This window comes from Panthera tigris, chromosome B3 (assembly GCF_018350195.1).
Source record: "Panthera tigris isolate Pti1 chromosome B3, P.tigris_Pti1_mat1.1, whole genome shotgun sequence".
In the NCBI taxonomy this organism is placed as follows: Eukaryota; Metazoa; Chordata; class Mammalia; order Carnivora; family Felidae; genus Panthera; species Panthera tigris.
In genome coordinates this window covers 99,961,465-99,975,502 of record NC_056665.1, presented here as the reverse complement: position 1 = coordinate 99,975,502, position 14,038 = coordinate 99,961,465, and the positions used below count along the sequence as shown (strand labels likewise).

The 14,038-nt window shown below is 36.7% G+C and overlaps 1 pseudogene; it reads left to right on the top strand.

The window, feature by feature from the left end:
* Positions 1–6,789: 6,789 nt before the first annotated feature.
* On the top strand, positions 6,790–7,684 carry LOC122239605 (annotated as a pseudogene).
* Positions 7,685–14,038: the final 6,354 nt, after the last annotated feature.

Genomic DNA, 14,038 nt, shown 5'->3' with positions numbered 1-14,038 from the left:
GACAAGGTTCAAGGAGCCAAAAGGCTCAGTTATTATAGCTTTTTAATAAGGTAACCTCTATGGCAAATCTCCCCATCTTATTCTTCTTCATAAGTATATTTATGGCTCTTACATATAAATTATAGATATAGTTTAACAAGTTACACACACACACACACAAGTTTCATTTGGATTTTGATTGATATTGCATTGAATTTATAGATCATTTTGGGAAGACATTATTTTAAGAAAACAATATTGAGTTTTATAATCAATAAACATAATTCATTTACTTATATTGAGCCGGTGTTGCAGAGTTCCAGGGGTATCTTTCTCACCACAAGATCCACTTAGATCTTTTCTCCTTTATGCTACTTGTTCCTAAGCTTAATGAGAATGCTTTCAATATATCAAATTAAGGGGGCGCCAGGGTGGCTCAGTCGGTTTAGCATCTGACTGGCTCAGGTCATGGTCTCGCGGTCTGTGAGTTCAAGCCCCATGTGGGACTCTGTGCTGACAGCTCAGAGCCTGGAGCCTGCTTCAGATTCTGTGTCTCCCTCTCTCTGACCCTCCCCCGTTCATGCTCTGTCTCTCTCTGTCTCAAAAATAAATAAACGTTAAAAAAAAAAAAAAGAATAACGTTAGCTGTTGTATTTGGAAGGTAACCTTTATCTGGTTAGAATGGTCTCTTTTATTCCTTTATTAAGAAGTTTTTTCAAAAAATCATAACTGTGTTGAATTTTATCAAGCATGTTTTGTTTTTAATAGTAAACTAATCCTGGATTCGTGAGATATAACCATCCTGGTAATGATGTATTATTTCCTTTACATACTGTCATATTCCATTTTCTTTTTTTTTCTTTGTTTTTAAAGTTTGTATTTATTTATTTGAGAGAGACCTACACCACACATCAGAAAGTGCCCTCATTCAGAAAGGGAAGGCAAACATTAAGGACACCTTACATGTTTCCCTTATTTTAAGGATCATTTCCCTGTGCTATCATCTACTGTCTGAAAACAGTTGCTTCACAGATTTTGCTACTTTTAAAGTTATTGGTGACACAAGGTGAAGTCCAATACCAGTTACTCCATCATGTCTAGAAGCAGCAATCTCCATCATTTTTTAATATGCAATATTTTTATCCTTCAGTTTAAAGATCTTCAAATTTCCATTATTTTATCATTGATTCATTAATACATTTCTTAGTATCTAAACATAAGAACTTTAATATTTAAAAAAAATTTTTAATGTTTATTTATTTTTGACAGAGAGAGAGAGACAGAGCATGAGCAGGGGAGGGGCAGAGAGAGAGGGAAACACAGAATCTGAAGCAGGCTCCAGGCTCTGAGCTATCAGCACAGAGTCCCACATGGGGCTTGAACTCATAGACCACGAGACCATGACCTAAGCCGAAGTCGGATGCTCAACTGACTGAGCCACCCTGGCGCCCCAGAACTTTAATATTTTTTTAATGTTTATTTTTGAGAGAGAGAAAGAGAGAGAGTGCGGGGGATGGGTAGAGAGAGGGGAGAATAGAGGATCCAAAGTGGGCTCCACGCTGACAGCAGAGAGCCAGATGCAGGGCTTGAATTCACCAACTGCGAGATCATGACCTGAGCCAAAGTTGGACACTTAACTGAGCTACCCAGGCGCCCCAAAACATACGAACTTTTATAATTATTTTTTCAGTACAGATTTTTCATTTTATCCCACTGTGATCAAAGAATGCAATATGTATGATACCAGTCCTTTGAAATTTGTTCAGACCTCCTTTATAGCCCAATATATGGCTACAAATATTATCAAAAGTATTCCACTTTGAAATATTATCAAAAGTATTCTGCAGTTTTTCTGTGGAGCGTTCTGTATATGTCCATTGAATCAAGCATATTAATTTGTTTCGTTCAAGTTTTCAACAATCTTGTTAACTTTGCTTTTTTGTGTGCTTGATATAACACTGAGAAATAGCTGTTGAAATTTCTCATTATAATTGTGGAATTTGTCTCTAGGTCCCTGTTGTTCCTGGTGATTTGATCCTTTTATCATCTCTAGTGATCCTCTTTAATTGCTTTTTGCTTTAAAATCTCACATTTTCTGATATTAATAGATTTATACTAGCTTTATTTCACTCAGTATTTACCTAATATATATTTTCTACTACTTTATTTTCAATTTTTCTATATTCTTATTTTTTAGCTGTATCTTTTGTGAAGACTGAAACACATCTGTAGACATTCATTCAAAACATCTGTTTCATTACTGTGAAACAGGTGTTCCTCAGCAATATTTGGCAATAATGGCTTGTGATTAAAAATGCTTCTTCCTTCATGACAGTTTTGTTGTTGTTGTTGTTAAGTTTTGGAAATGGTACAACACAGGGAAGATTAGTAGCTGGAGGGAAGGAAGTTATTGAGTTATTATAACCCAATGGAGAAAAAAAATATGTAAGAAATAAAGAAAATTCAAGCTACGGGAATGATCTTCAGATGACATCAGACCCTATGTGAGAGATGTTAGGATAAAAGAAAAGAAGAAGTTACGGTTTTATAATCTATAAGAAAGAGGAGAAAAAGAAAAAGAAAAAAAAGAAACAAAGAGGAGGCTTTAAATCATGTAATTTAAAGCTGGAACCAGTATAACACCCAAGACCTGGCCTAAAAGGATCTGAAATGCCCAAGAATAGGACTGAAAAGGACCACTCAAAGTATATAAATATCATCCATAATTTAAAAAGACTTAAGGATCAAGTTATGAGTATGATTTTGATGAGAACCTGTATTTGCATATCTATGTATAATCTCTATCCTGAGATTTTTGTATTCTAAAGGGCTTATTGTGTATGCTCTGTACTGGTCAACTATGATTCATGATTCTCCTTCCCAAACCTTCTCTTCCTCCAGTATTCCTTATTTAAATAAATGACATCCACCCATTTCCTTAAGCCAGAAATCTGGAAGTCATCCTTGATTCATCTTTCCCTCACAATCAAATCCTATTGATTTTGTCTTTTAAATATCTTTTGAATCAGTCCACTTTTTCCTCTTCCTCTTTGCCAACTCCCTAATTCATTTCCTCCAATTGTCTTCTGTTTACCCACATGTATTATTTGTGGGCCATCCTCTCCTCCATTCTTCACATAGTGCCTAGAATGATCTTTTAAAAATGCAAGTGATTATGTTACTTCCCTGTTTAAACATATAAAACAGAAAACAAAAATCCTCAATGGCTTCCCATTACTCTCAGAATAAAGACCAAACAATAAAGACTCCAAGATCTGGATTTTGTCTCTCTACATTGTAGCCATGTTGGCTTTCCTTTCAGTACCTCAAAATCTATCAGTGCTATTCCTTCTGCCTAAATCACTTTCCCCTATACTCTTTACTTAGCCAACTCCTCCTCAGTTTTCTTATTTTAGCTTTGATGTCTCTAAAACCCAATCTGATCTAAAATAGGTTACCTAATCCCCTGCTGAAAACTCCCATAGCACCCCGTACTACTTTTGCATAAACTCAGTGCATTTGTAACTACTTATAGTGATGGTCTCCCTTCCTCTATTATCAGTTCCACGAGAATTGGAACTGTTTTATCCTTCTTTGTATCTCCAGTCCCTAGCTGACACACAGTAAGATCTTAATATTTGGTAAATGACCAACTCACTAAAAGAATGAATGAATAAATGATGAATGAGCACAGAATGCGTGCTAGGTAGGACAGAGCAGTGTAAAGTACCTCTAGTAATTAGGTAGAAATAAAAGGAAATTCTCCCTTCAGAGGAGGATTAGCAATTAACATGGGAACATTGTTTCAAGGGCACCATGAATGGTTGTATTATTATTCTTTATTTTTCCCTTTGCTCAAGTTTCTGCTGAGAAGAACGAGGCTCATGAAATTGGTATACTCAAAACATACCAATAAAATGGTGAAGGAGAGTAATCTGTGTCTCTATTTTTTCAGATGAGAGAATTGAGGTTCAGACATCAAAATTATTGGTTTATGGTCTAAAAGTAGTTTGGTGACCTGTGAATTATGATGATGCCATGGTTTCTGTGTTTGACAATGAGAAATGGCCACTTTTCGGAAACTGTTTTAATGATTAGATAAGGCCTATGATTAGACAGTCTGATACCGAAAAAATAATCATTCTGAATCTTAAAAATATTTCTAATTTAATGTCAGCATAATGTAGTAATCCTTCCTTCCTAAGGTAATGATATTCTCAAAACGGAGATTCTGCCTCATATAAAATGGATAACTAGAGTGAACTAAATTATGAAAACAAAACTTTTTATGCATATTTCCAAGTTATCTCTGTCATGGAAGTACAATTTGTAATCTCTTTTCTCTGGCCACAGCTTTTCCAACATAGCTTCCCAACAGTGTCATGCATTTTCTTCTAAACATTATGTTCTAACTGTGTGACTAACACTGACAAATTTGTCTGTAACAAACGTCTTCCTTGACCAGCCTGTCACCACTTCCCCTAAATACAGGGTGGTTCTAAATGAGTGATCCTTCAGATACACTCCTCATTGGTGTCTGGGCGTTACCTCACAATCTGGCCAAATAACTTTTATAAAGTTCAGTAAACTCTCTGGGCTGAACAACGCTGATTTCATTTTTTGCTTCAACCATAATCATCTAATTGTTCAGACTCTTGGTCATCTTAAGGAAAAATTGACAGAAGTTACTCAAAATGTTTGTGCAGTGTAGCCTAGTTGTATGGCAACAGAAAGTAAATCACTGAAAAAACAAATTTTTTAGTGAAAGAATCATGATAAGTATGTGACTAAGAAATGTTTCTATTCAAACTGTATTTCACATCCAGCCAATTACTTGAAAAAATAAAGTATTTTATTTTTTAATGTCTATTTATTTTTGAGAGAGAAAGACACAGCATGAGCGGGGAAGGGGCAGAGAGAGAGACACACACACACACACAGAATCTGAAGCAGGCTCCAGGCTCTGAGCTGTCAGCATAGAGCCTGATACGGGCTCAAACCCATGAACTGCGAGATCATGACCTGAGCTAAAGTTGGAAGCTTAACTGACTGAGCCACCCAGGTGCCCCAATACTCAAAGTATTTTTAAACCGGTTCTCTAATACTCCAAACTTTTAAATTGCTTGTGGATATATTTTGTGTGGCTTATTTATTAATTTTTTCCATTCTCAACACAGCAAAATGCTTTGAGAGTTATTAACAATTGAGATTATATTTTTATTTATTTTTATTTTATTTTATTTTATTTTACGTTTATTTATTTTTGAGACAGAGAGAGACAGAGCATGAACGGGGGAGGGTCAGAGAGAGGGAGACACAGAATCTGAAACAGGCTCCAGGCTCTGAGCTGTCAGCACAGAGCCTGACGTGGGGCTTGAACTCATGAGCTGCAAGATCATGACCTGAGCCCAAGTTGATCGCTCAACTGACTGAGCCACCCAGGCGCCCCCCCTGCTCTAGTTTTATGATTGACTTATTTCAGGTAGCAGGTCTTCATGGCTCATCTGTGTTGTATGTGTCAGGAGTTTCTTTATAAGGATAAGATTTTATGTTTTTAGCTTTTAAGATGTTCATTGATTTTTTTAAAAGATACTTATTAAATAAACTTACATTTTTTTCTTATTATTTTTTAAAATTTTTTTAATGTTTATTTATTTTTGAGACAGAGACAAAGCATGAACGGGGGAGGGTCAGAGAGAGGGAGACACAGAATCTGAAACAGGCTCCAGGCTCTGAGCTGTCAGCACAGAGCCTGACGCGGGGCTCGAACTCACGGACCGCGAGATCATGACCCGAGCCAAAGTCGGCCGCTTAACCAACTGAGCCACCCAGGCGCCCCGAGATTTTATTTTTAAAAAGTCATCACTAAGTTTTACTTCTCAATCTGTAACTTTTATAGGGAATTTACTATATGTCTAATCACTTTAAAGGGAATGATAGGAGGGATAAAACGTAAGACACAATTAAAAGTTTAACAAATAATTGGAAACATTATGCAGTGAGAAACAGCAATAATCAAGTGCTGGATTGTATAGCAGTTAGTGAGGCTACAAAGAAACAAGTTAAAGTTTTGTTTCTAAGGAGGTAAACTGGTAAAACCTTTCTTTTGTTTTTTAAGAAATTGACAATATTTATTTTTTTTTTTTGACAATATTTATTATATTTTTTATCTGATTTCCTTTTCCAAAATGTGGCTATAAAATCTGATTATCAGCTTTATAACCAGCTTTACTTTTCATTTTTAATTATTTTCATAATTTTAAACATATACAAAATTTTAAACATATACAAAAATAGGAAAATGCATCTTCATGTTCACATCACCAAGCCACATAAATAGTTTTATTTTCTTAGGATGTTCTCTCCATAAAGATATTCACAAGATATTTCTCACACCTTTCAGAATTTAACTCAAATCACCTCAAAAGACCTTCAGTGACCACTCTAATTAAAATTGTACCACCCAAATTCCCTCTGCCTCTTCCCTTTCTTTTTTCTTGCCATAACATTTATCACCTTCTAACATATTATACTTAAAAAATATTTTATTTCTTATCTGTTTGCAATCCAATAAATTTCATGAAGACAGGGTTTATTAAATGTCTTCTTCATTCCCAGTACCCAGAACAAGGCCTTCTACAAAGAAGGGCTCAATAAATAGTCAACGAATTAATACATATTGACATGGGGAGATGTTCATGATATATATTAAAAAAAAAAAAAAAAAAAAAAAAAAGAACTGGGGAATCTACTACACCTTCCCGGCCAGTGGTAGCAACTGCAGAACTGCAGTAGACCATCTTTCTAGACAAGACAGTTGAGGAGAAGGGAGCAATTAGAAGGGGGGCGGGGGGGCTAGCTTGGCGTGCACTCCAGACCTCAGGAACGTTATTGTGCATGGAACGGCTGATTTTGGAAGACTACTGCCCAGAAGAAGAGATGTTTGGTTTTCACAAGCCAAAGATGTACCAAAGTATAGACGGCTGCTGTATTTGCAGAGCTAAGTCCTCCAGTTCTCGATTCACTGACAGTAAACGCTATGAAAAGGACTTCCAGAGCTGTTTTGGGTTGCATGAGACTTGTTCAGGAGACATCTGCAATGCCTGTGTCCTGCTTGTGAAAAGATGGAAGAAATTGCCAGCAGGATAAAAAAAAAAAACAAAACTGGAATCATGTGGTAGATACAAGGGCAGGATTCAGTCTGAAGACAACATTGAAACCAAAGAAAGTGAAAACTCTATCTGGAAACAGGATAAAAAGCAACCAGATCAGTAAACTACAGAAGGAATTTAAACGTCACAATTCTGATGCTCACAGTACCACCTCAAGTGCCTTTCCAGCTCAGTCTCCTTGTTACAGTAACCAGTCAGATGGTGGCTCAGATACAGAGATGGCTTCTGGCTCTAACAGAACACCAGTTTTTTTCCTTTTTAGATCTCACATACTGGAAAAGACAGAAAATACGTTGTGGGATTATCTATAAAGGCCGTTTTGGAGAAGTTCTCATTGACACACATCTATTCAAGCCTTGCTGCAGCAATAAGAAAGCAGCTGCTGAGAAGCCGGAGGAGCAGGGGCCAGAGCCTCTGCCCATCTCCACTCAGGAGTGGTGACTGAGGTGTAGGTAGAAGGGGAACAAAAAAAAACAATTTAAATTTTGGAAAGAAAACAAAGCAACAAAACCCTCCTATTTTTAACTTGGATACCTGCTATTCTCCAAAAGACACTTTCTAGAATAGTTTTGAATGGGTTGTTATTTCTCCTCCAGTTCCACAAACTCTGAAGCCAGTGTCTAGCTTACTAAAAGAAAAAAAGTATACATAATATTTAAGATGTTGAGTATTTCATAGGAAAGCTGAATGATGCTGTAAAGTGCTCTTTAAGTCTTTTTTTTTTTTTTAATCCCCTTTTAATGAATGAAACTAGGGGAATTTCAGAGGACAGAGACGGGATTTGTTGTATGATAAACATGTAGTTTTAGTCTTTCTATATTGAGAAGCAGTGGTTGGGGCATTTTTAGGATGACTGGCTGTGCTTGTTTTCCTTCATGATAATAAATTTGTCATAACTCAGTAACACGGACTTGCCCCAAGAGGTAGTTGTTAATAATTTAAGGTCTTGCCAAGGTTCTGATGATTCAAACCTGTACTACTGAATATTAAGCAGGACAAAGCTCTCTGGTGCAAATACCTTGAAGGAGTAATTTCTAAACATACAAAGAGGTAACTTGAGCATATATGTTGCATCCTCTGTCACCTCCCTCCGTATTGATTTTTGATAAAGATTTTAATCTATATTGAAACTTCTAAAGCAGAATCAAAGCTCCTCTGGGGAAATGTCAAGTTTTAGGATGAGGAATCCTAAATAAAGAGTACCACAGCATTACCGCACGGTAGAGATCACATTCTATTAAAAATGTTAAATTATCTAAAAAAAAATGTGCAAATCTTCAGGATGGCACACACAAAAAACAAAGGTTAATGCTTCTTGGGGCACATTTCTTAGAGGGCTTGCCTAGTGTGTAAATAATTGCCTTTGTGTTACACAACTGGTGACTTCATTGAAAATCTGCACAATTCAGTTTTAGCTCTGGATTACTTCAGTTGACCTCTGTGAAGGTTTTGTCTGTGTAGAGTGGTTGTTTGATTTTAACCTGTTAGGGTTTGGGTTTTTTGTTTGTTTGTTTGTTTTTCCACTCTATATTAAAGTAAAATTCTAAAAGAAAAGAGGTGTGTGTTAATGCTGAGTGGGCTGGTTTAGGTATGGCTTCTTTCAGTCAGGCTTTGTGAACATTGAGATGTCAGATGATGCATCCTGAAGATGGAGCTCTTCAATTCCAAAATCTTCATTTGAAGGCTTTTTACTTGAACCCAAACCAAAGTACTCTCAGTGCCTCTTTTCTAAACGTTCAGGAATAACCTATCACCGGTTCAGACTTTTCATAATCAGGGAGGATCATTTGCCTACCCTATAACAACATGACTCAGTGCTTATTTTTTTTTTACACTTAATATATTTTTTTTATTTTCTAGTTTTTTAATTTTTTAATTTTTTAAAATTTATATCCAAAGTAGTTAGCATATAGTGCAACAATGATTTCAGGAGTAGATTCCTTAGTGCCCTTTACCCATTTAGCCCACCCCCCCTCCCACAACCCCTCCAGCAACCCTCAGTTTGTTCTCTATATTTATGAGTCTCTTCTGTTTTGTCCCCCTCCTTGTTTTTATATTTGTTTCCCTTCCCATATGTTCATCTGTTTTGTCTCTTAAAGTCCTCAGATGAGTGAAGTCATATGATTTTTGTCTTTCTCTGACTAATTTCACTTAGCATAATACCCTCCAGTTCCATCCACGTAGTTGCAAATGGCAAGATTTCATTCTTTTTGATTGCCAAGTAATACTCCGTTATATATATATACCACATCTTCTTTATCCATTCATCCATTGATGGAAATGTGGGCTCTTGCCATACTTTGGCTATTGTTGATAGTGTTACTATAAACATGGGGGTGCATGTGTCCCTTCGAAACAGCACACCTGTATCCCGTGGATAAATGCCTAGTAGAGCAATTGCTGGGTCATAGGGTAGTTCTATTTTTAATTTTTTGAGGAACATCCATACTGTTTTCCAGAGTGGCTGCACCAGCTTGCATTCCCACCAGCAGTGCAAAAGAGATCCTCTTTCTCAGCATCCTTGCCAACATCTGTTGTTGCCTGAGTTGTTAATGTTAGCTGTTCTGACAGGGGTGAGGTGGTATCTCATTGTGGTCTTGATTTGTATTTCCCTGATGATGAGTGATGTTGAGCATTTTTTCATGTGTTGGTTGGCCATCTGGATGCACTTCCTTGAAGAAGTGTCTGTTCATGTCTTTTGCCCATTTCTTCACTGGGTTATTTGTTTTTTGGGTGTTGAGTTTGATAAGTTCTTTATAGATTTTGTATACTAACCCTTTATCTGATATGTCATTTGCAAATATCTTCTCCCATTCTGTCGGTTGCCTTCTAGTTTTGCTGATTATTTCCTTCGCTTTTAATAAAAAGCAGAAGCTTTTTATTTTGATGAGGTCCCAGTAGTTCATTTTTGCTTTTGTTTCCCTTGTCTCCAGAGACGTATTGAGTAAGAAGTTGCTGCGGCCAAGATCAAAGAAGTTTTTGCCTGCTTTCTCCTCGAGTATTTTGATGGCTTCCTGTCTTACATCTAGGTCTTTCATCCATTTTGAGTTTACTTCTGTGTATGGTGTAAGAAAGTGGCCCAGGTTCATTCTTCTGCATGTCGCTGTCCAGTTTTCCCAGCACCACTTGAAGAGATGGTCTTTATTCCATTGGATATTCTTTGCTGCTTTGTCAAAGATTAGTTGGCCATACGTTTGTGGGTCCATTTCTGGGTTCTTTATTCTGTTCCATTGATCTGAGTGTCCGTTCTTGTGCCAGCAGTGCTTATTTTTAAAACTGGATTTTAAAAATTAGTATAAATAACAGTAAGGAGTGAGCCACTTTTTATGGGCACCCTATAGTTTTATAGTTCTTAATCCAAACCTAAAATTTTATATTTCTTCCTTATGGCAAAAACTACAAGCCACCATATGCACAGATTACACTGTGAGTTGGGTTGGCTCTCCCACAGCCTCTGAGGTAAATTACAAGAGTCCCAACCATTATCATCTTCCTCCTGTTGTTTCAAAATGTTTTTTTTTTTTTTGTACATTTTGGCTGCAGTATTGGTGTTAGAATATACCATAATATGGATCATCTCTACCTCTGTATTTATTTATCTATTACTAGACCTCAACCAAGGCCTTCTTTTTCCCCTTCCACCTCTTTGCCTGTAGGATGTACTGTATGTAGTCATGCACTTTGTATTAATATATTAGAAATCTACCAATCTGTTTTGCACTTTTTATACTGTTGGATAACTATAATCAAAACTTTTACTAGGGTATTGAATAAATTTAGTCTTACTATGAAATAAAAAAAAAAAACCTGCAACACAGTTTGGATAATATTATGCCACACTGGGGAGTAGGGGGAGGAATGGCCTTGCCACAGGTTGTAGCACTCACCAAAATATTCTGCACTCCCCTTTCACATGTCACACCTGACTTGCAGCAGAGCAGAGCCATGGTTACTAGTTATGACTAATAAATTGTAAATGGAAGTAGAGTATGTCAATTATGGGCTGAGGCAGTAAAAAATCCATGTGTGATTTTATAGTCTCTTTATGGTGACTAAAAGCACAACGTATTATAGAGTGTGGCCACAACATGGTCGAACCTCCATTAGCCGGGGCCCCTGACTGACTACATGGAGAAAACACCCTGCTAATCTGTGTAAGAAATGCAGCATTAGCAAGAAATTTTTGTTGTGTTAAGCCACTGAGATTTGGATGGATTGTTTGTTATTGCAATATAATCTAGCTTATCTTGACCAATACACACAAACTAGCATTTATCAAGCACTTACTACACGCTAGTAATTAAGCTGAACACTTTTCATCTTATCTATTAAACCCTCACAAAACCTTGTAAGCCAGTACTATTATGCTGAAATGAGGAAACTAAGGCAGTGTGAGGACAAATAACTTGTCCAAGGTGGCCAGCTAAATGGAAAAGCTGGAAATGGAACCCAGGAAGTCTGGATGAAGATCTACCAAACTATTAACATAATATTATTAACAGGAATATTAACATAATCCTTGAGAGCAGGATTATGGGGAATGGTCACTCTTTGTTCTGTGTTTCTGTAATGTTACAGATTTTAAAACAACCATTCATTACCTTTGCAGTAAGCAATAAACAAATAAATGGGTACACAAACTATATGTTAGATACTTAAAGACTGAATTCAGAGATGGAAGTCAAGTGACACTGGAGAATGGTATAATCAAGGAATGCCTAAAAATGACTCTCTGCCACCCATAGCCATACCTAGTTTTATAGGTGAATTCCAGCAAGTAAGGTGAATCATAATATATTTCACAATAAAATTGGCTTAGTTTCTGCGCAGGGGCAGGAGGAAATACCTATATATTTTAACTTTCAGCAAAGAAGGAGTTAATAAAATAGGCTGTGCCAACAGCAGGATGAATGTTGTGGTTCTAGGAATGTCTTCCAGTATTTAAGAGCACTCTTCAAAAGAAAAGTAATTATAATAAAGCAATTCTTTATACCTAAAAGTGGCCTCATTAAATGCACATTTTAAATGTTCCATTCAATCATATTTAAACAAAATATATATGGCATAATATATTATAATAAAGTGTACACGTGCTTATTCTGGCTGCCCTGGGTCTGATTTTGAAAATTCAACAATGTCTGACTCTGGACAGGAGGAAACTGAAAGACCAAAATACAGTTTCCCCAGACTCTGGGCAGCTGGCTGTTCTTGGCTGCCTAGCCTCACTTGGCCTCTATTGTTTTTTGAGCCTGGTTGGTTCTCCAGCCTTCCCATTGACTCTATAAACTAACAATCCTTCCACAGTTGGTTTCTATTGCTTGGAAGCAAGAAGCTGACTACCAAGCAGTAGATATAGGCAACTGTATAATGTGAAGACACAGCACCTACGAAAAAATGAGCCACTTTTGAAGGTCTGAACAACAAGACATATGTTGTTATCTATAACATGTTAATAAATACACTTCACAGTTCGATTAGATTTGAGATGTTTTACATACAACCACATTTCTCCTAGGTTTGATCCTTTGCTTCCCTTCCAGGAATTGCTGTCATATCCGAGTGTCCCTAACTCCACACATAAATAGCCCTGTGCTTTATCACCAGTCATGTTTCTTTTATAACATCACACTTTCAAAAAAGTGTCATTATGTAACATGATCTACTCAACAGTAAAAATGCTATAAAGTTTTGGTTTAACATTATAAAAAATAAATTACTGAACTATCTTATTAGGTTAAGTTTAAAAGTCTATAAAATATAACACAGCCTCACCTATAACAAAATGAAAACCACCTGAGTTTCATTTGTCTTATGGAAATAATAATGCCTGTCTTATCTCCCAGTATTAACATAAGGATCAAATCATTTATGAACATTAATATGCTTAAGGTATGTACTATTTCATCAAATCTTAAGATACATCTACTGTAAGACCTATCATTAGTTTATATACCACAAAAAAAGAAACAATACGGCCAATTAAAAACTATAACACATACTTTCTTAACACTTAGAAATTCTATTTCAAAACCTAGCAAAAGAGACATTTATGTAAGTAGACATAGATTGTTATATATAATTCTTGTGCAAATATTACAAGAAAAATATGAATGAAATAAATGGGTTAAGGTATTCTTAACAGTTTTCATTGAACCCAACACTCCCAAATCATTTCTCAACTCAATCACTGATAGCATGTTTTCCCACATAGTATCATGATCTTTGCCAGCAGAAACATTGATGATATAGCATTTCTTATAAGAATCCACAAACTGTTTTTCTGGTTCAAGACAGTGACAAAAGAGAACCTTAAAGTCACCTCCTTTCACAGACACACTGAATCTTCAGCTACATACAGAACAATCCCCTCTGAAAGAAATCTAGAAACTAGCTGAGTGACTCTTACACATCAGGCAAGTGAGAAAAAACTCCCACTGAAATGAGTGGGAAAGCCTCAGACACAATCTCATCCCTGGAGCAGCAACACACAACTAGGAGGGAGCTCACAACTCCCAGCTTCTCTCTGAGGAGAGAAGGGGCTGGACACCAGAGCTGGCACCACAACTTTTAAGACTTCTACCTGAGAAATGGACTCACAAAACATCTAGCTCTGAAAGCCAACAGGGACTTACATCCACGAGATCCACAGTCTATAGTGAACTAATAGTTCTTACAGGATTTGTGTGGACTCACCATGGCTTGGCCCTCAGAGCCCAGCGCAGAGGGAGCAGACTGAATCATGCCCAGTTTCCCCACGAAAGAAGCTATTGCTTACCTTTAAAGCTTTGGCTTGAGGGGCAGGTTTCTAATTTAAAACACTTCTGGAGGCCAACTGCAATATTCTCCAGAAACCACAGAGACTGGTAGGGACATCTTCCTGTTCTCCC